Genomic DNA, 24,114 nt, shown 5'->3' on the forward strand with positions numbered 1-24,114 from the left:
ACCCAGGAGATAACGTCATTGCACTCTAGTCTGGGTAACAAGAACGAAACTCCATCTCAAAAAAAAAAAAAAAAAAAAAAAAAAAAAGCCCAGGCTTGGTGGTTCATGCTTGTAATCCCAGCACTTTGGGAGGCTGAGGCAGGTGGATCACCTGAGGTCAGGAGTTTGAGACCAGTCTGACCAACATAGCAAAACCCCTTCTCTATTAAATTTACAAAAAATTTGCCAGGTGTGGTGGCAGGAGCCTGTAATCCCAGCTACTTGGGAGGCTGAGGCAGGAGAATTGCTTGAACCCAGGAGGTGGAGGTTGCAGTGAACCGAGATCATGCCACTGCACTCCAGCCTGGGCCACAAGAACGAAACAAACAAAAAAAGCCAGCGCGGTGGCTCACGCCTGTAGTCCCAGCTGTTTGGGAGGCTGAGGCGGGCAGATCATGAGGTCAGGAGTTCAAGATCAGCCTGACTAATATGATGAAACCCCATCTCTACTATAAATACAAAAATTAGCTGGGCATGGTGGCACATGCCTGTAGTCCCAGCTACCTGGGAGGCCGAGGCAGGAGAATCCCTTAAACCTGGAAGGCAGAGGTTGCTGTGGGCCTAGATTTCGCCACTGCACTCCAGCCTGGGTGACAGAGTGAGACTCTGTCTCAAAAAAAAAAAAAAGGTAAATTTTTATCTAGTTTAAAGGGTTAAAGTTTTTTTTTTTTTTTTTTTTTTTTTTTTTGAGACGGATTTTCGCTCGTTACCCAGGTTGGAGTGCCATGGCGCGATCTCGGCTCACCACAACCTCTGCCTCCTGGGTTCAGGCAATTCTCTTGCTTCAGCTTCCTGAGTAGCTGGGATTACAGGCACACGCCACCATGCCGAGCTAATTTTTCGTATTTTTAGTAGAGACGGGGTTTCACCATGTTGACCAGGACGGTCTCGATCTCTTAACCTCGTGATCCACCCACCTCGGCCTCCCAAAGTGCTGGGATTACAGGCGTGAGCCACCGTGCCCAGCAATAATTTTTTTTTAAATGAAAGCAGGTTTATTAGCAAAGTAAGGTAACAAAATCAAGAATGTTTTTATTGCTTTTTTTTATTGAGATGCTTATTGCTTACTGAGATTTTATTGCTTATTTTTATTATTATTTTTTTTATTGGCCTCTCAAAGTGCTGGGATTACAGGTGTGACCCACCGTACCCGGCCCACATTAGATTTTTTAAAACAAGAGGCAGAGGGAGATTTGACTCCAGAAGAGGAAGTTGGTGTTGTTTGTGATGATGGAAGCAGGAGATTGAAACAATGTGAGGAAGGTGTGATGGGCCAAGGAATGAGGACAGCCTCCAGAAACTGGAAAAGGCAAGGAAAGGGATGCTATCCAAGAGCCTCTGGAGGGAGTGCCATCCTGCCAACACCTTGATTTTGGCCCACTGAAACCCATTTTGGACTTCTTTCAGAACTGCAAGACAATAAAGTTATGTTTAAGTCACCAAATTTGTAACAGTGGCAATAAGAAATACACCCAGGTTACTTCTTTCTTGAATATACCATTTCTATTAAAGAATGCATGCTTGCTAAGCATTACCTCCTTTGCTGATGTTTTAAATTTTTTTTTTAATGTTTTCATTTTTGATCCATCCAAGAATGGACATGTCAGGCCAGGCGCGGTGGCTCACTCCTGTAATCCCAGCACTTTGGGAGGCCAAGGCAGACCAATCACCTGAGGTCAGGAGTTCAAGACCAGCCTGGTCAACATGATGACACCCTATCTCTACTAAAAATACAAAAATTAGCCAGGTGTGGTGGCACATACCTGTAATTGCAGCTACTTGAGAGGCTGAGGCAGGAGAATCCCTTAATCCTGGGAGGCAGAGGTTGCAGTGAGCCAAGATCGAGCCACTGCACTCCAGCCTGAGTGACAGAGCAAGACTCTGTCTCAAAAAAAAAAAAAAAAAAAATGGACATGTATATAACAATACCTGTTGATGCTTAGTTAGCTTCTAAGTGTCCAAAAGCGCTCACTAACAAGCCAATAATTGCTGCTTAACTGGAGTATACCAGGCAGAGGTGTCAGGCAAATGCTGTGCCCAAAAGCCTGTATGGTACTTACTGCATAGTGCCACAGGCTCCAGTCAGCCTAACTGTCAGTCACTGTCACTTGTAGCTCAAAAGGCTCATTAGAACTGTTCCAAATGAGAGGTCAGTCTGTACAGCCTACTGGGTAGTTTCCTTAAGCACTCCTCTTCCTTCTAGTTCCTTCATGAGTATAGTGATATCATCCCCTCTCCTCCCTTTCCCCTGGCATCTTGTACTGTTTTACTAGTAAGAAGGTGGGCTCTTAATTGCATATTCATCCCCCCAATCACATTTTAATTATGGCATTTCCCCACTGGGAACATTCCTTACAATCAAAAGAAGTGTTATACATACTTAACACTTCTGTTCCCACAATATATTCAGCAGTATCAGTTACAACCATTTGGGTATGTTAACTGTTCACTGAAAAAAACATAATACAGTAAGTTTCAAGGGCCACAATGGTATGGCCTCTTCTACCACAGACAAACATATCAATTTTGGCAGGAGTTGGAAATCTGGCAGGTCATGGTAGCTTCATCAGAAACATGCAGTCCTTTTCTTTGTAAGAGGCATCATTCTTTGAGGGCTTCGGTGTAGCAAATCTATCCACATAGTCCCCAATTTTTTTTGTTTTGTTTTTTAGTTTTTATTTTATTTTATTTTTTTGAGACATAGTCTCACTCTGTCCCCCAGGCTGGAGTGCAGTGGGGTGATCTCGGCTCACAGCAACCTCTGCCTCCCGAGTTCAAGCGATTCATCTGCCTCAGCCTCCTTAGTGGCTAGGCATGGTTCATACCTGTAATCCCAACACTCTGGGTGGCCCAGACAGGCAGACTGATTGAGGCCAGGAGTTCGAGACCAGCCTGGCCAACACAGCAAAACCCTGTCTCTACTAAAAATACAAAAATTAGTCAGGCGTGGTGGCACAGGCCTGTGGTCCCAGCTACTCGGGAGGCTGAGGCACAAGAATCTCTTGAACCTGGGAGGTGAAGATTGCAGTGAGCCGAGATCTTGCCACTGTATTCTGTCGTGGTCGAGAGACAGAGAGATTCTGTCTCAAAAAATAAAAAATAAAAAAATTGTCCAGGCACGGTGGTTCATGCTTGTAATCCCAGCACTTTGGGAGGCTGAGATGAGGGATGACGAGGTCAGGAGTTCAAGACCAGCTTGGCCGACACAGTGAAACCCCAGCTCTACTAAAAGTACAAAAATTAGCTTGGCATGGTGATGGGCGCCTGTAGTCCCAGCTACTTGGGAGGCTGAGGCAGGAGAATCACTTGAACCCGGGAGGCAGAGATTGCAGTGAGCCAAGATTGTGCCACTGCACTCCAGCCTGGGCGACAGAGCTAGACTCAGTCTCAAAAAAACCTTTTTTTAATTTAATTTAAATTTAGGCCAGGCACGGTGGCTCACGCCTGTAATCCCAACACTTTGGGAGGCTGAGGTGGGCAGATCACAAGGTCAGGAGGTCGAGACTAGCCTAGCCAACACAGTGAAACCCCATCTCCACTAAAAAAAATACAAAAATCAGCCAGGCATGGTGGTGTGAGCCTGTAATCCCAGCTGCTAGGGAAGCTTAGGCAGGAGAATTGCTTGAACCCGGGAGGCAGAGGTTGCAGTGAGCCAAGATCGTGCCACTGCACTCCAGCCTGGGTGACAGCAAGACTCCATCTCAAAAAATGAAATAAAATTTAAAAATAAAAAATAGCCGGGCGTGATGGCTCATGCCTGTAATCTAAGCACTTTGGAGGCCAAGACGGGTGGATCACCTGAGGTCGGGAGTTCAAGACCAGGCTGACCAACATGGTGAAACCTTATCTCTAAAAAAATAAAAATAAAATAAAAAATAAGCCAGATGTGGTGGCATGCAGTGGTAATTCTAGCTACTTGGAAGACTGGGGTGGGAGAATCATTTGAGCCTGGGACGTTGAGGCTGTAGTGAAGTGTGATTGCACCACTGCCCTCTAGCCTGGGCAACAGAGACCTTGATTCTAAAAGAATGATTAAAAAAATATCATTGCTTTCAGTGTGACAGAACCACCAACTCTGCAGAAAGTGCCCTGGATTATGTTCGGAGCAGCATTCACCTGAAGCTGCATCTTCAGTCATCTTCCAGGGCCGCCCATAGTGCTTCACCAAACATCTTTTAGCCTCTTCCATATGAATCAAGACAATCCAACTATTCGACAACCTTCAGGTCACAGACCATCATGTCAGCCATCTGTGAAGTGAGGGGCTTGTGTTTGTCCTTGGTTAAGTTTCTCAGTAGTACAGGGTTACACTTCTGAGATCAATTTTTGTTCCAAGAAACAATGAGTTTTCAAAATGGTGAATTATCTTGGGTACCCACTTTTCACATTTTCAAATAGAAGACCACAAGAAGATAAACCATAAATATTAATACATCTGGCAGTACCTGGTGGCTCACGCCTGTAATCTTAGCACTTTGGGAGGCCAAGGCAGGCAGACTGCCTGAGGTTGGGAGTTCGAGACCAGCCTGGCCAGCATGGTGAAACCCCATCTTGACTAAAAATACAAAAATTAGCTAGGAGCTGGGCGCAGTGGCTCACACCTGTAATCCAAGCACTTCGGAGGCCAAGGCGGGTGGATCACCTGAAGTTGGGTGTTCAAGACCAGCCTGACCAACATGGTGAAACCCCGTCTTAAAAAAAAAAAAAAATTAGCTGGGAATGCTGGCAGGCACCTGTAATCCCAGCTACTTGAGAAGCTAAGGCAGGAAAATCGCTTGAACCTGGGAGGCGGAGGTTGAAGTGAGCTGAGATCGTGCCACTACACTCCAGTCTGGGCAACAGAGCAAGACTCTGTCTCAAAAAAACCCGGAAAAAAAACCAGTAATATATCTGATTGTATCATCTGATTGGGTCATTCTGTCATAATCTTTTTGCCTTACAAGACTGAAGAGTGCAAGATTATATGGCTGTCACCAATAACTGTGACTGCATAGTTGTCAAAAATCACTGGCACATCTGTTAGGACAAACTGTTGGTAATGAAAAATAAGAAAAAAGGACCAGTGCAGTGGCTCATGCCTGTAATCCCAGCACTTTGGGAGGCAGAGATGGGTGGATCACCTGAAGTCATGAGTTTGAGACCAGCATGGCCAACATGGTGAAACTCCGTCTATACTAAAAATACAAAAATTAGCTGGGTGTGGTGGTACATGTCTGTAATCCCAGTTTCTCGACAGGCTGAAGCAGCAGAATTGCTTGGACCCAGGAGTTGGAGGTTGCGCGCCATTGCACTCCAGCCTGGGTGACAAGAGCGTAACTCCATCTCAAAATAAATAAATAGATAAGAAAAAATAAAAAATAACCTGCCATGTAGGCAGGTTGGTCTCGAACTCCTGGCTTCATATGATCCGCCCACCTCAGCCTCCCAAAGTGCTGGGATGACTGGCATGAGCCACCTCGCCTGGCCTCTTTTACATATTTAAATAGTACCTCCCCCCAATTTATGTAGACTCAGGATAATATAATGAATAAGATTGATTTAATAATTGAACTTAGTACCCTACAAATAAAAGGTACTCATTTCTTTGCCAGAGCCCATCAAACATTTATAAAAATTGATCATATAATAGGCCACAAAGAAAAACTCAATAGAACCCCAAAGCAGATATAGTGAGAGCCTCATTCTTTAACCACAGCGCAATTAAGCTAGAAATTATTAACAAAAGTTTAAATTAAAAAGCCAACCATCTGAAAATTAAAAACCACTTTTGTAAATAACTTTAAATAAAACCTACATGACAAACTGTAACACTGTAAATGCCACATATCCAAACATATGGGAAAGTGGTTAAAATGTTACAAGGAAGAAATTCATAGCTCAATGTTATAAATTCCTTAAATAAGTAATTATGAAAGTCAATAAATTAAGTTTCAACTTGAGAAATTAGAAAAAAGAACAAAATAAAGCTAAGGAAAGGAGAAAGAAGGACTCGATAAAGATAAAAAGAAGAATCTAATATATTAGAAAAGAGAAAAACGATAGAAACAAAAATAATTATATAACTTGGTGTTTTGAGAGTCTAATAAATTACGTAAGCTTCTAGCAGCTCCAAAGAAAATAAGCAGAGAGAAACAAATGCACAACAATAAAGGCGAAAAAGGAAATTCTAAAAATTAAATTATAGTAAGTAAAGTTATAATAATAAATGTGGGAATGTGAATATATATATAATATATATATGTATTTTTTTTGAGACGGAGTCTCATTCTGTCACCCAGACTGGAGGGCAATGGCACAGTCTCGGCTCACTGCAACTTCCACTTCCCGGATTCAAGCGATTCTCCTGCCTCAGCTTCCTGAGTAGCTGGGATTACAGGCGTGTGCCACCATGCTCAGCTAATTTTTGCATTTTTAGTAGGGATGGGGCTTTCATCATGTTGGTCAGGCTGGTCTCAAGCTCCTGACCTTGTGATCCACCCACCTCAGCCTCCCAAAGTGATGGGATAAATAGATATTTTAATAGGAAAATATGTATAAGCAAAACTGATGGCACAAGTAGGAGAAAACCGAAACAAACAAACAAAACAGAACAAAAAAAACAACATATTACTGCAGGATAAATTGGAAAGGCAGGGCTGGGTGCTGTGGCTCATGCCACTCAATCACTCAAAGAGTAGGGATTACAATCCCTACACTTTGAGAGGCCAAGGTGGGAGGATCCCTTGAGTCCACGAGTTCAAGACCAACCTAGGCAACATAGTGAGATCCCATTTCTACAAAAAATGAACAAAATAAGCCAGATGTGATGGCGCTCACCTACAGTCCCAGCTACTCTGGAGCTGAGATGGGAGAATTGCTTGAGCCCAGGAGGTCCAGGCTGCAGTGAGTTAAGACTGCACCACTGCACTCCAGCCTGGACAGCCTGGGTAACAGAGTGAGATGCTCTCAAACTAAAATAAATTTTGTAAAAAGAAAATGTAGGGGTCGGGCGCGGTAGCTCACGCCTGTAATCCCAGCACTTTGGGAGGCCGAGGCGGGTGGATCACGAGGTCAAGAGATCGAGACCATCCTGGTCAACATGGTGAAACCCCATCTCTATTAAAAATGCAAAAAATTAGCTGGGCATGGTGGCGCGTGCCTGTAATCCCAGCTACTCAGGAGGCTGAGGCAGGAGAATTGCCTCAACCCAGGAGGCGGAGGTTGCAGTGAGCCGAGATCGTGCCATTGCACTCCAGCCTGGGTAACAAGAGCGAAACTCCGTCTCCAAAAAAAAAAAAGAAAAGAAAAGAAAAGAAAATGTAGAGAAAGATCTCTTTCTGAGACTTCCTGGAGAAGTGTTGGGTCCTGACACTTTTACTAGTAAGTTCTTTCAAATATTCTGTTTTGGGACACAGGAAAGATGGAAAGCCTCCCCAACCATCTTAAGAATGTAGTAGCTGGGCGTTAGTGGCTCATGCCTGTAATCCCAGCACTTTGGGAGGCTGAGGTGTGTGGATCACCTGAGGTCAGGAGTTCCAGATCAGCCTGGGCAACTTGGTGAAACCCCATTTCTACCTAAAAAAATACAAAAGTAGCCGGGTGTGGTGGCAGGCACCTTTGATTCCAGCTACTTGGGAGGCTGAGGCAGGAGAATCACTTGAACCTCGGAGGTGGAGGTTGCAGTGAGCTGAGGTTGTGCCACTGCACTCCAGCCTGGGTGACAGAGCGACACTCGGTTAAAAAAAAAAAAATCCTTGGTTATGGTCACTGGACTGTCACCCACCAAGTTAGCAAACTCACCCGTTGGGGGGGCAACAGTGCTGCAAGAAAAAGTCTTGGCAGGAGGGACAAAAGTCAGCCAGAGGCTCACTCCACCATGCCCACAGTCTCACACAGTCTCAACAAGAATGGGGGACACAAGGAAATGCCCTACTGGCCCTTGCTTTTCCTAGCTACAGCCTCCAGAATCCGAGGTTGAAGTGTTCAGAAACTGTGCTGAGGCCCTTCCCTATTGCCCCACGCCATCCACCTTACCCCAATGTCAACTTTCTGGCCGGACAGGTCAAGAGCTCGGCTAAAAGGGGGAGTGGGCCATCAGCTTATACACGCAATGAGAGCGTGAACCGCTACATTACTATTGTCAGTTAGGAAAAAAATGGTCCTCTGGAAGGTGCGGTCTCTGTGCGTCACGTGACACGCTGCAGGAACGGTACACTAAGGCGTATCACGTGACCGTCAACCGCTGGCGCGAGCGGTCGCCTAGAGCCCGGTGATCGTCCATGGCCAGAAAGGTTCCAGTCACGTACCTCCCTTCAACGCCATCTTCCGCGCTTCACCTAAACAAGCGCCACCTTCTCGCAGCTTCCTGACCCCTCAAGCCTGGGAAGTCCTGGCCCTCCCAAGGTGGGGAAACGAAGGAACGGACGTGAAGGGAACCGTGGGACGCGGGGCCGTGCTGCTGGACTGCACCGAGTTCCCGCGCGCATCCGGGCTCCGGGAGTTCCACTGAGCCGTCCCTCAGGCGCCGAGCATGGGGTGACGTCTGAGCTCCGGGCTCCAAGGGCCCGGCGGCTTTTTATTTCGTCTTCTCGCTCTTGGGTCATCTTCCTTAAGTGGGAAGACCTAGGTTTTACCAATCGGTTACCCGAGACCTTGGGGCAGTGGCTGCATTTGTTTGCAAAACTCTCCTCGTTTTGTGTTCATCATAGCTCAGGAGAACATCCCACCCGGCGCAGGTGGAGCCTTTAGATGGGGACACCTGGACGGGGCTCTGAGCAAGCTGTGTAGCTGAGCATTAAGCTGCACCGGTCCGAGGTGCACTGAAGACCTTCGGCTTATTTATTTATTTATTTGAAACTGAATCTTGCTCTGTCACCTAGGCTGGAGTGCAGTTGCGCCATCTCGGACTCACTGCAACCTCTGCCTCCTGGGTTCAAGTGATTCTTGTGCCTCAGCCTCCTGAGTGGCTGAGATTATAGGTATGTGCCACCACGCCCAGCTAATTTTTGCATTTTTTTAGTAGAGACTGGGTTTCGCCATGTCCAGGCTGGTCTTGAACTCCTGGCCTCAAGTGATCCCCCCACCTCGGCCTCCCAAAGTGTTGGGATTTCAGGCTTGAACCACCGCGCCCATCCTCGAAACACTTCTTTAAACAATTTGCAGTGTTGCAGTCTAGTCATCGGGGTTTTGACCTAACATCTTTTATACTAAAATGTTAGGTGACTTCCACATACTCATTAACAGATTTGGTCTGAGACTAATTGCTTAGTTTTTATTTAAAATTATGCTACACTTTGATTCACGTGTGTCCTGTTTTAATACTCCAGTATTCTTGATTTCAGTTTTTTTTTTGAGATGGAGTTTTGCTCTTGTTGCCCAGGCTGGAGTGCGGTGGCATAATCTCAGCTCACTGAAACCTCGGTCTTTCAGGTTCAAGTGATTCTCCTGCCTCGGCCTCCCCAGTACCTGGGATTACAGGCATATGCCACCGCGCCTGGCTAATTTTTTGTATTTAGTACAAACAGGGTTTCACCATGTTGATCAGACTGGTCTTGAACTCCTGACCTCAGGTAACCCACCCTCCTCAGCCTCCCAAAGTGCTGGGATACTGTCATGAGCCATTGTGCCCAGCTAATTTCAGCTTCTTCAATAACCAGTTATCTCAGTGGTGTCTGATCCCAGGAAAGTGTTCTTAGCACAGTTTTGACATGTTTACTTGGTTGGAAGTACATTGTGGGAATATAATGAAGCCAAAAATATAGGAATATTGAGAGTCAAAAATATGGTTTGCCCTCTATTCTTTCAATATCCACAAAACTTCTGAAATATGCCCTACATGTGTCCTTGAGTATATTACTAATAAGGTATACAATATAAAGCTTCCATCTCAGAAGTTAAAGCAATGTAGAATTGCCAACATTTATACAGAACTTAGTATTTGTCAAGCACAGTTCTAAGTGCTCTACAGGTTTTAGCACCTATTACCCTCAGTGAAGTTATTACCCAGTGAATGGTCGCATATTACAGATGAACTTACTGTCTCACTATGAGATAAGTAATTTGCTCAAAGTCACACAGAATCAGAATCAGCTTCTCTCTCTTTTTTTTTTTTTTAGTAGGTGGGGTGGCTATGTTGCCCAAGCTGGTCTCCAACTCCAAGGCTCAGATCCTTTGGCCTCAGCTGCTCCCTGGAGTAGCTGAGGAGTGGAGGCACATGCCACCACACTGGGCAGGATCTGCTTTTTAAAGTAGTCTTCTGTACTGTTAGTGCAAAGGGGAACTGGACTGGAAGTCTGGAGGCCTATACTTCAGACTTAGCTCCACTATTTAACAGTTGTTTAGTTTTTTTTTTTTTTTTTTCTTTTTTTTTTTGAGACAGAGTTTCACTCTTACTGCCCAGGCTAGAGTGCAATGGTGCAAGCTTGGCTCACTGCAACCTCTGGGTTCAAGCAATTCTCCTGCCTCAGCCTCGCTAGTAGCTGTGATTACAGGCACCTGCCATCATGCCTGGCTAATTTTTTTTTTTTGAGATGGAGTTTCACTCTTGTTGCCCAGGCTGGAGTGCAGTGCAATGGCGTGATCTTGAGTCACTGCAACCTCTGCCTCCTGGGTTCAAGCAATTCTGCCTCTGCCTCTGCCTCCCAAGTAGCTGGGATTACAGGTATGTGTCACCATATCCGGCTAATTTTTTTTTTTTTTTTTTTTTGTATTTTTAGTAGAGACAGTGTTTATCTATGTTGGTCAGGCTGGTCTCAAACTTCCCACCTCAGGTGATCCTCCTGCCTTGGCCTCCCAAAGTGCTGGGATTACAGACATGAGCCACTGCACCCAGCCCAGTTGTTTGATTTTGCAAGATACAATTGCTTAACAAAGTACAGTTGACCCTTCCTCCCTCCCTCTCTCCCTTCCTTCTTTTCTTTTTTTTTTTGAGATAGTCTCACTCTGCCACCCAGGCTGGATGGAGTACAGTGGTGCAGTCTTGGCTCTCTGCAACCTCTGCTTCCCAGGTTCAAACAGTTCTCCTGCCTCAGCCTCCCGAGTGGCTGGGATTACAGGCATGGGCCAACATGCCTGGCTAATTTTTGTATTTTTCATAGAGATGGGTTTTTACCATGTTGGCCAGGCTGGTCTCAAACTCCTGACCTCAGGTGCTCCACTCACCTCTGCCTCCCAAAGTGCTGGGATTACAGGTGTGAACCACCATGCCCAGCCTCAGTTGACTCTTGAACGACATAGGTTTGAATTGCATGGGTCCACTCATCCACCGCCTTTTTTAAAACCAAATGCAGATTGAACATACAGTATTCATGGGATATGAAACTGTCTGGGGAGGGCCCACTTTTCCTATACTCTTGTTCCTCAGGGCCAGGTATGGGACTTGGGTATGCTTGGATTTTGTTATCCTCGAGGGTCCTGTAATGGTTATAAGACCAATAACTGGCAGGGGCGGGAAGGAGCAGGGCAGAGTAAAAATAAATAAATAAATAAAAAGACCAATAACCAATCCTCTGTGTATACTGAGAGACAACTGTACCGTATAGCTGTGTCTCAAATTTCTTCACCCAAAAAATAAGGACTCTATACCAGCGCTGTTGACTTCCTTGAGTAGTTATGCATATCAATACAGTGGGCTTTTTTGTTTGTTTATTTGTTTTGGTTTTGAGACAGAATCTCACTTGGTCGCCCAGGCTGGAGTGTAGTGGCACAATCTCAGCTCACTGCAACCTTGCCTCCTGGGTTCAAGCGATTCTCCTGCCTCAGACTCTTGAGTAGCTGAGATTACAGGCACATGCCACCACGCCCAGCTATTTCTGCAATACAGTGATTTTTAAGAGTAGAAGCTTTTTTTTTTTTTTTTTTTTTTTTAAGATGGCATCTGTCGCCCAGGCTGGAGAGCAATGGCACGATCTCAGCTTACTGCAACCACCGCCTCCTGGGTTCAAGCGATTCTCCTGCCTCAGCTTCCTGAGTAGCTGGGATTATAGGTGCCCGCCACCAGGCCTGGCTAAGGTAGGAGTATTTTTAAAGCAGTAAAACATTGTATGAAACAGATGTTATATTGTAATTGTTTCACAGTTTTGGCTATTGAAGTAGGTTAATTAGGCAATTTACTAAATTATGACCCAAGTGACTATATTTATGTCCCTGAAGTAGAATTACCTTTAAATTTGAATTGTAATTAACATTGTTTGTTTGTTTGTTTGTTTTTTGCCAGATGAAATAATTCATTCGGTTCTGATAATAAACCACATTTGCAGAATAGCTGCATCCTTTTAAAGTCAATTATGTGGATGATTACCTTTGAAATCACCCGAGACACTACTAGTAAATGAGTTTCTCAATCACTCATAATACTAATAATATAGCAAATCATAGAGTCAAATTTTGATTTTTTTTTTTTTTTTTTTTTTGAGACGGAGTTTCGCTGTTGTTACCCAGGCTGGAGTGCAATGGCGCGATCTCGGCTCATCGCAACCTCCACCTCCTGGGTTCAAGCGATTCTCCTGCCTCAGCCTCCCGAGTCCTTTAGCTGGGACTACAGGTGCACACCACCATGCCCAGCTAATTTTTGTATTTTTAGTAGAGACGGGGTTTCACCTTGTTGACCAGGATGGTCTCGATCTCTTAACTTCGTGATCCACCCGCCTTGGCCTCCCAAAGTGCTGGGATTATAGGCGTGAGCCACCGCGCCCGGCCCAATAATCATTGATTTTAAAAACAATTCTTAAAGGCCAGGCACAGTGGCTCACGCCTGTAATCCCAGCACTTTGGGAGGCTGAGGCAGATGGATCATGAGGTCAGGAAATCAAGACCATCCTGGCCAACATGGTGAAACCCCGTCTCTATTAAAATACAAAAAATTAGCCGGGCGTGATGGCGCACACCTCTAGTCCCAGATACTTGGGAGGCTGAGGCAGGGGTAACACTTGAACTCAGGAGGTGGAGGCTGCAGTGAGCCGAGATTGCACCACTGCACTCCAGCCTGGTGACAGAGCACAACTCTGTCTAAAAAGTAAAAACGATTCTTTATTGACAATAATTTTGCCTTTTTATGAGCCAATAAATTCTCTTATTGTTTATGACAGTTTACATTTAGTTACATTACTTGCATCAAACGAGTACTAAATGTTATACTGAACTACGCTATGGCCACAGACTCTCCTGCCTAGCTTGAAATTCTAGATACTAACCGCAACTGACATGGAATAGGGCTATGTATCTGGTGGATGCTCATTAACAGTTGTTAGCCAACTCTGAAAGGTGTCTTTTTAGCATGCAAATACTTAGGAAAATTTTATAGAAGGGTGACAAATTCTAAGAGTCTAACTTGAGTTGATTTTTTTCTTTCAGACAGAGTCTTGCTCTGTTGCTCAGGCTGGAGTACAGTGGCTCACTGGAACCTCTGCCTCCTTTGGTTTTGCACTTCAGCGTTAGTTCTTCAGGGTATCAAGTTTAGGGCTTTTGTGCTGTCAGAGGCAGATGGTCAAACGTACCAAACATTCTGCAAAGGTGAAGTGAATTTTCTTAACTGCCTGAAGTGTCTCAACTGCCAGGCCCCTGCAGATCTTTGTTTCATAACGTTCTCAGCTAAGAAGGATTACACAATCAATGGATTTGGGCAGAGTAATTGCTAAGTATCCTCTTTCAAGTTATACTTTGGTGTAAAAAACTCCATTTCAATGCTACAAAACTCAAATTTCAGCTTATTTGAAACATTCTATGAGCTCTACTCCTAGATGTTTTCTTGGTTTTGAGGGATCCAGTGAGGATAAAGGGAACATGATATTCATGGTGGTAAGGGCAAAAATGTTGTTTACTCCATACACAAGATGAATTTTTCCTATACTAGCACACAATTGAGTTTATTTATTTTATTTTATTTTTCTTGAGACAGAATTTCGCTCTTATTGCCCAGGCTGGAGCGCAATGGCTCAATCTTGGCTCACTGCAACCTCCGCCTCCTGGGTTCAAGTGATTCTCCTGCCTCAGCCTCCCGAGTAGCTGAGATTACAGGCATGAGCCACCACGCCTGCCCAATTTTGTTTTTTTTGTTGTTTAAATGGGGTTTCACCATGATGGCCAGGCTGGTCTTGAACTCCTGACCTCAGGTGATCCACCCACCTCAGCCTTCCAAAGTGTTAGGATTACAGGCGTGAGCCACCGCACCCAGCCAATTTTGTATTTTTAGTAGAGACAGGGTTTCTCCATGTTGGTCAGGCTGGTCTTGAACTCCCGACCTCAGGTGATCTGCCTGCCTTGGCCTCCCAAAGTGCTGGGAATACAGGCATGAGCCACAGCGCCGGGCCTGAGTATATTCCTAATAAGGTGTACAATATCGAGCTTCCAACTCTACTTAGGGGGCAAGGTGATGTGAGAGATTATGATAAGAGCAACAAGACATAAACATAATGGTGACTGAATTATAATTACTGTCTCATCTCCCATGCTATCCCAAAGACATTCACCCAGCCTTTCCCTCCATTGGCTCAAAATAAGATCACTTTCTTCTCCCTGACATGCTTTCTTTTTTCTTTTCTTTTTTTTGGAGACAGAGTTTCACTCTTGTTGCCCAGGCTGGAGTGCAATGGCGATCTTGGCTCACTGCAACCTCTGCCTCCCAGGTTCAAGTGATTCTCCCACCTCAGCCTCCCAAGTAGCTGGGATTACATACAGGCACCTACCACCATGCCCAGCTAATTTTGTATTTTTTTTAGTAGAGACGGGGTTTTGCCACGTTGGTCAGACTGGTCTTGAACTCCCAACCTCAGGTGATCCGCCCGCCTTGGCCTCCAAAATGCTTGGATTACAGGTGTGAGCCACCACGCCTGGCCCAGGGTGGTCTTGAACTCCTGGCCTCAAGTGATCTGCCCACCTCAGCCTCCCAAAGTGCTAGGATTACAGGCATGAGCCACAGCGCCTGGCCAACAGCAGAGTTTTTATAGCATCCCTACGCTGGAAGCGGCAAGGAACTGAGTGGGTACCAGATCCCCAAAACAGAAAGGACTGAAGGGATAGCCACCTGTCAGGAGTTGAACCCTTCAGTTGAGGGACAGAGATGCAGCCAGCCTGTGAGCATCTTGCTTAGAGGGAGCAAGAGCAATGAATACCCAGATTCCACTTTCCTGATTCGCTCTTTTGTAGGTGCCCTGTTGGGAGATCCAACAGGAAGCCAGATGGCAAGGGTGTAGTCCCTATAGGGCATATTCCTGGGCTCAGAGCAGGGTGGAAGAAGGTGAAGGGTGGTCTGGAGGGCCACATATGGGATACTGAGCACACCTCTCTAAGCTCATCCTAGCCCTCTCCTTCCAATCATTCCCTCAAACCACAGTGGCCTTGTTATCCTACAAGATCTCGATGCTTCTCTCTTAGGGCCTGTTTTAGCTACCACCTCTGCCCCAGGCAGAGGTTGCACTTTAGCCTGGGAGACAGATCTCAGCTCACTGCAACCTCTGCCTCCTGGGTTTCCCACTAATTTTTTGTTTCCCACATATTTTTTTGGCTAATATCCTCATCTCCTTTGGCCTTTGCTCAACTCTCATTATCCTCTCAAAGAGGGTATCTTGGCCAGGCATGGTGGCTCATGCCTGTAATCCTAGCACTTTGGGAGGCCAAGGCAGGTGGATCATCTGAGGTCAGGAGTTTGAGACCAGCCTGGCCGACATGGTGGAAATCCCATCTCTACTAAAAATACAAAAATTAGTCAGGTGTGGTGGTGCATACCTGTAATCCCAACTACCCAGGAGGCTACTCCTATTTACTCGGGAGGCTGAGGCAGGAGAATTGTTGGAACCTGAGAGGTGGAGGCTGCAGTGAGCCAAGATTGTACCACTGCATTCCAGTCTGGATGACAGAGCAAGGCTCCGTCCCTCGCAAAAAAAAAAAAAAACAAAAACAGCCAGGCGTGGTGGCTCACACCTGTAATCCCAGCACTTTGGGAGGCGGAGGTGAGCGGATCCAGAGGTCGGGAGATTGAGACCATGCTGGCCAGCCTGGTGAAACCCCATCTCTACTAAAATAAAGAAAAATAAAAAAAAATTAGCTGGGAAGGGTGGCACGCCCCTGTAGTCCCAGCTACTTAGGAGGCTGAGGCAGGGGAATTTCTTGAACCTGGGAAGCGGAGGTTGCAGTGAGCAGAGATCGTGCCACTGCACTCCAGCCTGGGACAGAGTGAGACACTGTTTCAAAAACAACAACAAATAAACTGTATATGTATGTAGATATAGCTGAAAGTAGTTTTGGGGTTTTTTTAGTTTTTTGGTTTTTTTTGAAATGGAGACTCATTCTGTCTCCCAGGCTGAAGTGCACTAGCGCAATCTTGGCTCACTGCAACCTCCACCTCACGTTCAAGTGATTCTCCTGCCTCAGCCTCCAGAGTAGCTGGGTTGCCACCTCACCCAGCCAGATTCTTTTGGTTTTTGTTTTTGTTTTGAGATGGAATTTCACTCTTGTTGCCCAGGCTGGAGTGCAGTGGCTTGATCTTGGCTCACTGCAATCTCTGCCCCAAGAGTTTGAGCAATTCTCCTGCCTCAACCTCCCAAGTAACTGGGACTCCAGGCATCAGCAACCACGCCCAGCCAATTTTTGTATTTTTAGTAGAGATGGCGTTTTGTCATGTTGGCCAGGCTGGTCTCAGACTCCTGACCTCAGGAGATCCACTTGCTTTGGTTTCCCAAAGTGCTGGGATTAAAGGCGTGAGCCACCTCGAAGGCCAAGATTCTTAATATTTGTTATCCACGGGGGTGACCTTAATTTGCATTTTTCTGGGTATTTATGAGATTGGAAGGTTTTTATATATTTACTAGCCACCCCTTTTTTTGAGACAGTCTTGCTCAGTCGCTCAGGCTTGGCCTCCTAGTCTAAAGCGATCCTCCCACCTCAACCTGTAGGTGGAACTACAGGTGTGGCTCTTGTCACGGAAGCTGGAGTGCAATGGTGAGACCTCGGCTCACTGCAACCTCCACCTCCCAGGTTCAGGTGGTTCTCCTGTCTCAGTCTCCTGAGTAGCTGGGATCACAGGTGCCTGCCACCACACCTGGCTAATTTTTTGTATTTTTAGTAGAGACAGGGTTTCCCAATGTTGGCCAGGCTGGTCTTGAACTCCTGACCTCATGTGATCCACCAGCCTCAGCCTCCCAAAGTGCTGGGATTACAGGCATGATCCACCATGCCTGGCCTTGGATTTCCTCTTTTTGGAAAATGTTTGAGGTCCTCCTCCTTCCCACCTTCCCAACAGTTTTTCTTTGAAAAACTGTTGTGCCTTTTACCAGTGTGACAGAGGAAAAACTTTTCCTTTACCCTCTTAGGTTACCCTACCACAGGGCCTGTGAATTAAACTGAGAAAAGACAGAGTCACAGAAGATAAAAAGCCTATTCATATGAATAGAAGAAATAGTAAGACAAATCCCTAGCTTACTAAATGTTTAAAGTTGGAGTCTTAAATGCCTAATTTAGAAGGTGAGAGAGAGGAGAGAAAAGTTTACTGAGATGAACAAACAGGTTTCTCTAGGCAGGACAAATGAATTTTTGAGAGAACCAATGGTTGATAAGAAAGTTTGTGATTTGCGTGGTGGTGCAGTCTGGGCTCATTGCAACCTCTGACTCTCAGACTAAAGAAATCCTCTCACTAAGACTCCCCAGTAGCTGGGACTACAGGTGTGTGCCACCACACCTGGCTAATTTTTTGTATTTTTTGTAGTGATGGTGTAACCACCCAGAGGTTCACCTTGCCCACTGCCTAGACAGAGCCAATTTCTCAAGACAGGGGAATTGCAATAGAGAAGGAGCAATTCACACAGAGCCAGCTGTGCTGGAGACTGGAGTTTTATAATTTACTCAAACCAGTCTCCCCGAACATTTGGGGAGCAGATTGATTTTTTTTTTTTTTTTGAGATGGAGTCTCACACTGTCACCTGGGCTGGTGTGTGTGCAGTGGTGCAATCTCAGCTCGCTGCAACTTCCAGCTCCGGGGTTCAAGCGATTCTTGGGGAGTAGAATTTTTAAGGACAGCTTGGTAGGTGGGGGGAAGCCAGTGAGCCAGGAGTGCTGATTGGTCAGGGGTGAAATCATAGGGAGTCGAAGCTGTCTTCGTGTGCTGTCAGTTCCTGGGTGGGAGCCCCAAGAACAGAGGAGCCGGTTAATCGATCTGGGTGGTGCCAGTTGATCCAACAAGTGTAGAGGCTGCAAAGTATCTCAGGTATTGATCTTAGGAGCAGTTTAGGGGAGGGTCAGAATCTTATAGCCTCCAGCTGCAAGACTCCTAAACCATAATTTCTAATCTTGTGGCTAACGTTAGTCCTACAGAGGCAATCTAGTTCCCAGGCAAGAAGGAGGTCTGCTTTGGGAAAGGGTTGTTATCATCTTTGTTTTAAACTGTAAACTAAGTTTCTCCCAAAATTAGTTCATCCTACACTCAGGAATGAACAAGGACACTTTGGAGGTTAGAAGCAAGATTAAGTTAGAGTTGGTTAAGTTATCTCTTTCACTGTCTCAGTCATAACTTTGCAAACAGGGTTTCACCATGTTGCCTAGGGTGGGCAAGTTCATCCTTTTGTCTTTTTCAGGACCATGAAACTCCCCTGGAGATGGTATTTATGGTAGGTTTGGTCTGCCTTCTGGGAATAGACCCACCTCAATGTTCAGAAGTTTCTCCTTTTAGTCAGATAAGGGATGCTATTAGAAGACTTCTTTCTGCATCTGTTTATTGTCAACTGTCTTCAGTTTAAAATAATGTTCACAGCCAGGCACGGTAGCTCATGTCTGTAATCCCAGCACTTTCAAGGGCTGAGGTGGGTGGATCACCTGAGGTCAGGGGTTTGAGACCAGCCTGGCCAGCATGGCAAAAACCCATCTCTACTAAAAAAATAAAACAAAACAAAACAAAAATTAGCGAGGCATGGTGCTGCATGCCTATAATCCCAGTGACTCAGGTGTCTGAGGCAGGAGAATTCCTTGAACCCAGGAGGTGGAGATTGCTGTGAGCCGAGATCACGCCATTGCACTGCAGCTTGGGCAACAAGAGCAAAACTCTGCCTCAAAAAAAACAAAAACAAAAACAAAAAAAACTAATAGATAAAACAAATGTATAGGTGGGCACGCTTGTAGCCTCAGCTACTCCAGAAGCTGAGGCAAAAGGATTTATTGAGCTTCGGAGTTCGAGGTTGTAATGGGTGATTATCGCACCCATGAATAACCACTGCACTGCAGCATGAGTAACAGAGCAAGACCCTGTCTCTAAATAAAATAAAATTAAAAAGTGAGAAAATAAATGTATTTATACTTCCTTGATCGTACATAAACTGACTCCAAATAGTTGCCTTTGGGTGCAATGGGAAGTCGGCAAATGGATTACAAAGATGTGAGAAAGATCTTTCACTATATGCTTTTTTTATGTCTCAATTTCTGAGTCATATCAATATTAAACCTTTTTCCAAACAAGTTTAAAAATGAATTGGAATGAATTAGATTTTTTTTTTTTTTAAGACGAGGTTTCACCATGTTGGTCAGGCTAGTCTTGAACTCCCAACCTCAGGTGATCTGCCCGCCTTGGCCTCCAAAGTGCTTGGATTACAGGTGTGAGCCACCATGCCCAGCCAGAATTGTTTAACTATTAAGGAAAAGCAAGAGCTCCACTTATAACAACTCCAGAAAATGTAATCAAGTGCACTAAATGCTTTATTCCATGGTTTGGAATGAAAGAACTGCAGACCTAAGAACAGCATTTGCAGAAAGCTACCAACACATGCACTTGTCAAATAATTATACCTTACATGGTGAGCCATATTCATTCATTTATTCATTTACTCATTCAATAAAAACACAATATGCTACAGTAGTTCAAAAGTGTTTTCAACAACCTAAGCTTAGATTAAAAAAAAGAAAAAAGGCCAGGTGTGGTCGCTCACACTTGTAACCTCAGCACTTTGGGAGGCGGAGGCGGGCAGATCATGAGGTTAGGAGTTCAAGACCAGCCTGGCCAACATGGTGAAATCCTGTCTCTACTAAAGATACTAAAAATTAGCCAGGTTTGGTGGCATGCACCTGTAATTCCAGCTACTCGGGTGGCTGAGGCAAGAGAATCGCTTGAGCCCAAGAGGCGGAGGTTGCAGTGAGCCAAGATGGTGCCACTGCACTCCAGCCTGGGCGACAGGGCTGGCTGTTTTTTGAGACTGTCTCAAAAAAAAAAAAAAATGCTGGCCGGGAGTTCGAAACCAGACTTACCAACATGGAGAAACCCCATTTCTACTACAAATACAAAATTAGCCGGGGTGGTGGCGCATGCCTGTAATCCCAGCTACTCCAGAGGCTGAGGCAGGAGAATTGCTTGAACTTGGGAAGTGGAGGTTGTGGTGAGCCGAGATCCCGCCATTGTACTCCAGCCCGGGCAACAAGAGCGAAACTTCGTCTCAAAAAAAGAAAAGAAAAGAAAAATTCTCGCTCTTGTTAGGGATAGGTTTGAATTGTTGAAAATGACAGGGTAGTGAAGGAAAAATATGTGCTAATAAAATGGCAAGCCTAATAACCAGGGCAAATATTTCTGATTTTGAAGCATGTGTTTCAACAGAGCAGCCAGAGAAAGTTATGTCAAATGTCTTAAGAGAAAAGGAGGACATGGAATGCCAAATACAAGGATCTAAAAATGGTAGTAGTGCATTATACTCATTGCCTTGGGACGCTGATGGAAATCAGGGACAATAAGAAACACATTTATTTAATTGGACAGCTAAAAACCTAAGAAAGTCACTCTCAAGTAAATTTATATGTGTGTGTGCTTTTATTTATTTGTATAATAATTATTATTATTATTGAGACAGAGTTTCGCCCTGTTGCCCAGGCTGGAGTGCAGTGGTGCAATCTCAACTCTCAGCTCACGAATTTTATTCGTCTCAAATAAAAATAAATAAAATAAATCTCAACTCTCAGCAACCTCCGCCTCCCAAGTTCAAGCGATTCTCCCGTCTCAGCCTCCCCAGTAGCTGGGATTATGGACAAGCGCCACCACGCCCAGCTCGTGATCCACCCTTCTCGGTTTCCCAAAGTGCTGGGATTACAGGCGTGAGCCAACACGCCCGGCCATATTATTATTTTTTAATGACACTATGTCTCCCAGGCTGGTCACGAATTCTTGAGCTCAAGAAATCCTCCTGCCTCGGCCTCCCAAAGTGCTATTTATATTTTATATACCCTCAAGGACCATAGGGCAGATACAGCACAGGTGTTGAAAAGTCAGCTTTGAGTTAAGCCTGTTGGAGATGTAGCAATAGCGGGCAGAAACACAGAAAGATGGGGCGTAGGGCTGGATGCAGTGGCTCACGCCTTTAATCCCAGCACTTTGGGAGGCCAAGGAGGGCGGAGCACTTGAGACCAGGAGTTGAGATCAGCCTGGGCAACACAGCGAAACCTCGTCTGTACCAAAAATATAAAAGTGGCAGGGTGCGCACCTGTAGTCTCAGCTACTCCGGAGGCTGAAGTGGGAGGATCGCTTGATCCCAGAAGGCGGAGGTTACAGTATGCCCAGATCGTACCACTGCACTCCAGCCAGAAGGGACTGAAGCTCACCCCAGGAAGGCTTATGGAGAGAGGCGCCGGCGACGATCACGCGTCACATGCACGCGCGATCCCCACGCCAGCGTCGGCTCTCGCGAGAGCCCCGACCACGAAACCGAATTTGCAGGCGCACTACCGTTTGCCAGTGGCACCCTTCCTCCTGCCTTCTGGGTGACGGTCGCGATAGTTGCACCAGCGGATGAGAGCGAAAACCTCTGGTGCTGCCTCCCCGTGACCTCCAGTTCCCGGACCACGTTCTCCCCAAGAGCCCAAGAAGGGCGGACAGCCAGGCGCGCGTGGCCCATCTCGGGTGGAAGAAGTGGCGGAAGTGGTGTTTGGGAGACAATACATGAGTTGGTGTGCCGCGCATGCGCCGAGGGAAGCGACCAGGCTGGTAGGGTGACGGCGCGCAGGAACCGGCGTCCCAGAGACCGATAGTCTCGCGCCCCATGCGGCAGTCACAGATCAGCCGATCCGGAGGCCAGTCACGTGACCCACTCGTGGCAGTCAGTGTTGGGGCGCTGTAGTAGCATTTAGTGAGTCAGGGGAACCTAGCGGGCTGCCGCCACAGATCAGTTTCTGTGTCAGATTCCATTCTCTCCAGCGGTACCTGAACCTGCGCAGTCCTCTGCATCTTCTTGTTCCATAGGGATGGGACCCGTAGCCCCATTCTTTATAGAAGGGAAAGATATCTGAGCAGGTGGAAGGAACAGGTGCCCAGGGCACTGTCCTGAGGCCCACACGATACGTACCTTCGCGTGTCCCACCGTGCGGTGGTTCTGTCGTGGCCCTATGGGGACTCTGCCAGACGGGGGGGTCGTCACGACGCTGCCCTGGCGGGCAGGGTATTGGGATTACCGGCTGCATAGTTTCACCCCGCCCAATAGTGACCGCGTCTTTTTCCGGTTTTCCTGAGTCCTGTGGCCCAAGACCTCTCTGTAGTGTCCCTCCCGCAATGGAGATGTCCTAGGAGGGTCCTCTGTTTCCACATTTAGGGAAATGGAAACCTACATAGTTTAGTAACCTTGAAAGAGTAGTCTGAAGTCTTTCTACAAAGAAGACTCCAGGCCACCAGCTTCCCTGGAAAAGTGAACGAAATATAAGAGGAAAGCGTAATTCCAGTCTTAAATAGTTGTGGCATAAAAGGGGGAAGGGAGACAAAAACAGGAAACACTTTTAAACTTTTTAATGGCTTAGCATAACCCTGATAGGAAAAGCTGACAAGAACAGCGAATGTAAGGAAAATTAAATGCAAGTTTTGCTCATGAGTGTAGATGGAAAAATCTGTAAGCAAAATATTAGCAAAATCTAGTATTATGTGAAAGGAAAGGAATACTATACGCGTTAGGTTGTTTTAACATTAGAAGACAAATTACTGTAATTCAAGGTATTAAGTAATTAATGGAGAAGATATCATCTTAATAAATATAGATAGCCGGGTACGGTGGCCCGAGTAATTGTAATCCCAATTACTCGGGAGGCTGAGGCAGGAAAATTGCTTGAACCGGGGAGGCGGAGGTTGCGGTGAGCCGAGATCTCACCATTGCCACTCCAGCCTGGGCCACAAGAGCGAAACTCCGTCTCAAAAAAAAAAAAATAAAATAAATGTAGGATAAATTATTAAATTCAACACTTATTCATGACAAAACTCATGGAAACCCAGAAATAGAAGAAAAATTAATCTTTTAGAGGGTATCTGCAAAACATCATACACCAAGCATCCTACTTAACGGTAAAGCATTGAAAGCGTTTTAAGAACTTGGGGCCTTTAACTCTATAACAGAGTTTCCCACAGTTGCGACTTTGCTGATTCCATATACATACAGCAATTTAACATGTTTCTCTGTCCTATTTCCTACTAATTGGTATGGTTGGATTATTTATTTCTTTGAACATAGTAATCATAATTATTTTGTGATATGTATTATGATAATTACAATGTATGGTTTTATTCAGGTTCCTTTTTTTACTTTTTAAGAGATGGGGTCGGCCGGGCGCGGTGGCTCACGCCTATAATCCCAGCACTTTGGGAGGCTGAGGCGGGTGGATCACGAGGTCAAGAGATCGAGACCATCCTGGTCAACATGGTGAAACCCCATCTCTACTAAAAATACAAAAATTAGCTGGGCATGGTGGCACACGCCTGTAGTCCCAGCTACTCGGGAGGCTGAGGCAGGAGAATTGCTTGAACCCAGGAGGCGGAGGTTGCGGTGAGCCGAGATCGCACCATTGCACTCCAGTCTGGGTAACAACAGCAAAACTCCGTTTCAAAAAAAAAAAAGAGATGGGGTCTCGATATGTTGCCCAGGCTGGAGTGCAGTGGCTGTTCACAGGTGCGATCCCACTACTGATCAGCATGGGAGTTTCGACCTGCTCCATTTCTGACCTGGGCCGGTTCACCCCTCCTTAGGGATCCTGGTGGTGCCCTGCTCCCAGGAGGTCGCCAAATTGATGCCAAACTTAGTGCAGACACCCGATCCACATAGTGCACTGCAGCCCAGAACTCCTGGGCTCAAGCGATCCTCCCACCTCAGCCTCCCGAGTAGCTGGGAC

The 24,114-nt window shown here is 45.9% G+C and overlaps 1 long non-coding RNA gene across 1 annotated transcript; it reads right to left on the reverse strand.

The window, feature by feature from the left end:
* Nucleotides 1–1,083: 1,083 nt before the first annotated feature.
* Nucleotides 1,084–8,167, reverse strand: LOC105716616 (uncharacterized). Its single transcript, XR_010344361.1, has 4 exons — nt 8,053–8,167; nt 4,156–4,289; nt 1,803–1,920; nt 1,084–1,448 (listed from the first exon to the last, which is right to left on the reverse strand). It is a non-coding gene; the product is annotated as an uncharacterized LOC105716616 (long non-coding RNA).
* Between the last annotated feature and the right edge of the window lie 15,947 nt (nt 8,168–24,114).

Source organism: Aotus nancymaae, unplaced genomic scaffold (genome assembly GCF_030222135.1).
Source record: "Aotus nancymaae isolate 86718 unplaced genomic scaffold, 86718_ANA_hifiasm-v0.15.2.pri h1tg000003l, whole genome shotgun sequence".
In the NCBI taxonomy this organism is placed as follows: Eukaryota; Metazoa; Chordata; class Mammalia; order Primates; family Aotidae; genus Aotus; species Aotus nancymaae.